Raw genomic sequence first — 3,331 nt, 5'->3', positions numbered from 1 at the left:
TTCTTTTCCCCACTGGACTAGGTCTGACAGCTAAGGGACTCAAACTTCTGAAAAGATAATACAATAATAAAGTGCTCTAAAAATATAAGACATTTTCACAAAACAATCTCAAAGTAATGGCGATAATTATTTCTTGGTTTATTAGAGGAGCTGCTTCGCAAATGATTTTCTGGTATGACTTATGACTAAGGCTTGGCCTATTGGAGTAAAGGAGTTACTTTTCCCTGAAATCTTACCTCATAAATGACTTTCTGGTATGACTTATGATTAGGAATTAACCAATTGGAGTAAAGGAGTTACTTTTCCCTGAAATCTTACCTCATAAATGACTTTCTGGTAGGACTAGGGCTAGGACTGGGGGTGAAGGAGTTACTCTTTACTGGCATCTGCATAGACGGCGAGAAACATTGCTACAAGAGAGGATAACTCGGTGAGAAACATTGCTACAAGAGAAGATAACTCAGTGAGAAACATTGCTACAAGATGAGATAACTCTGTGAGAAACATTGCTACAAGAGAAGATAATTCCGTGAGAAACACTGCTACAAGAGAAGATAACTCTGTGAGAATCATTAGTAAAGAGAAGAAGGCGAGAAACATTGCTACAATAGAGGATAACTCTGTGACAAACATTGCTACAAAAAGAATAACTCTGTCTGTTAGAAACACATTGCTAAAAGACAAGATAACTCTGTGAGAAACATTGCTACAAGACAAGAAAACTCTGTGAGAAACATTGCTACAAGAGAAGATAACTCTATAAGAAACATTGCTTCAAGAGAAGATAACTCTGTGAGAAACACTTCTACAAGACAAGGAAACTCTGTGAGAAACATTGCTACAAGAGAAGATAACTCTATAAAAAACATTGCTTCAAGTGAAGATAACTCTGTGAGAAACATTGCTACAAGAAGGGTAACTCTCTGTGAGAAACATTGCTACAAGTGAAGGTAATTCGGTCACATTTAAAAAAAATTACATTGTTATTTAACTATTGTCATTAAACTATCAACAAACTATTTTAAGGAAAAGCACCTTTAAATGTGATGCTAGTTTAATTCAAACTTAAATAAACTTTAAAATGTTTATACATTATTTCCTGAACCTACTTTTCGGTTTCCGACCATGGTAGGAGAAGGGGTCCCTACGAGCATGGTGGGCTAGGGAAACACGTTGATGTGGAGAGACTCGCTGAACGACCGCTGGCGTCTGTGTGGATCAAGCTGCATGGCCTCATGGGATCCACCTGTTAGAAAACAAATACAGAACGGGTTAAAGTAATTTGGTCAAATATACATCATCTTTGTGTACTGTTTGATTATCATACATATTGCTATTAAGAAAGGCTCTAATTTAGAATTAATAAACCTTTCATGTATCACCTAAATGGAATGTTCAAAAAACAAAACTTACAAGGAGCTGGACATCTTTATGGCTGAACTCCCATCTCTGGGAAAAACATTGAATTTTAAGTATACAATATAGCATATTTTAGCAAAAGGTACAAAATTCTCTAGATATACACATGTACATTAATACATCTACTGTAGACGACATGTAGCGCAGAGCTACAAAACGTGATGCCAAAAAAGTATCAAAATTTAGAGAAAAAAATAGAAAAATAAAGTTTAAATAGATTTTGATATCGAATCCCTCGTGAGCTTGAATCACATGTATTATACAATCAGTAGCATTAGAACTGAGGCCTTTGATGCCCTCTATGACTTTTTCTTTACTACAAAGAAAGATACCATGGTGACACTATCAAAACTTTCAACACACAATAAACACATGATAAATGTATTCCAGATCTGAAGATAAGGCAAACAGAATGTTCTATAAGCATCGATCAGATGCATTTAATTACAAGACTTTGTCTTCAAAATTTGATTGTTAAGCAGACCAAGTATTTGCAATACTGAATAGATTAACACATACAACTGTATACTCTTGAAATACAGCAGATCCCTTTTCAATATATTCAGATGGCCAGTATACTTTTTATATTTTTGATCAATCTAAGACTTGTACTTTCTTTTGCATTTATTATGCTTTAAGACAACCTGGATACCAGGACAGGTACTTCTGAATAAAAAGTTTAAAAAGAAAATTAATGATCTGAGCCTTAATCTTAACAAAACCAGACTTCCATCATTTGTTCAAAGTAAACATGTTAAAAAAAATCGTTAGTGCTAGCTGTACTATAAACATGATATACGAATAAAAAACATAACAACACAGTTTATAATCTCACACTTGGTCCACACTGGCTTAGAGACATTTAGAGCTAGAGCTGAATCGGCGCAGCCTCGAACATTCCGACACCTTGAATGTGCTGGTTGGAGGACTGTAAACAAAAAATTAAATCATCCAAATTATCCTGCAAAAGTTTCCTCCGCACTCAGGTAATTATCTTCTTTCGATATGCGGTGCTTCCATCTCACAAGAAAGACCCTGTAAACTTTGAGTAAACTAAATTTATTTACTATGTCAATAATGTCAAATTTTATGCATGCTTAATGAAATATACATTTGTCACATTTAATGTCCAAACCGTGTTTCATAGTATTTTACCCTTGTATTTAGTATTTTAAATCCCAAACGTTTGTCCATAGTACTATAAAAAGAAGTTTAAACTCACTGGACGGGTGAGGTTTTTAAATAGCTCGTGCTGGTCAGTTTGGGCGTAGCAGGCACCATAGAAGGACACGTTGTTCCTTTGCCAGATTACACCACGTCTTTCATTGTTATTTATCTTCATATGTACCAGAAATCCTACTCACTTCTGAGGTAAGAGTATTTCAGTTTAATGTTTATTTTAGGTAACCGTATATCTGCAAATTCTGCCAAGTTACTTCGCCGCAGTACATTTTTTGGTAAAGTTGTTTGAAGTAAACATATTATTGAATTGTGTATATAATATACTTATATTCAGTAGTAATGATGCGTCGTAAGCATTGTAGTTAGTAAGTAGTAATACTGTACTCGAAGTGTGTTCAAAGTAGTAACAATGCGTCAGTAGCATTGTACATGTAATATGTGTTTGTACAGTAGTAAGTATAATACTTGCAATATATATTCTTCGTAAAATAGGCATGTCTAAAGTGTAAATATATGTTGATTACAAAGTACGAGTAAAAATATGTATAGGAAAATATGCATATTAAGTATTGTATATGAAGTATATGTACAGTACCCGCATCGTTATTCTTTACAATTCTATCGTGTTCTATCGTGCGTGTATCCTATCGTATCGTGCGTGTATCCTATCGTATCGTGCGTGTATCCTATCGTATCCTATCGTATCGTGTTTTCCGTTTATCAGGTTTTG

At 34.5% G+C, this 3,331-nt stretch overlaps 1 long non-coding RNA gene across 1 annotated transcript; it reads right to left on the bottom strand.

Annotated features, from left to right (window-relative positions):
• Positions 1–1,241, bottom strand: LOC134244941 (uncharacterized). The gene is made up of 3 exons (XR_009987337.1): positions 1,110–1,241; positions 319–410; positions 1–47 (listed from the first exon to the last, which is right to left on the bottom strand). It is a non-coding gene; the product is annotated as an uncharacterized LOC134244941 (long non-coding RNA).
• Positions 1,242–3,331: the final 2,090 nt, after the last annotated feature.

The sequence above is a fragment of the Saccostrea cucullata genome, unplaced genomic scaffold (genome assembly GCF_032062105.1).
Source record: "Saccostrea cucullata isolate Sc308-1 unplaced genomic scaffold, CSIRO_AGI_Scuc_v1 ctg21154, whole genome shotgun sequence".
Lineage (NCBI taxonomy): Eukaryota > Metazoa > Mollusca > Bivalvia > Ostreida > Ostreidae > Saccostrea > Saccostrea cuccullata.
Note: the sequence above shows the minus strand (reverse complement) of the source record. Positions and strands in the feature narration are given on the sequence as shown.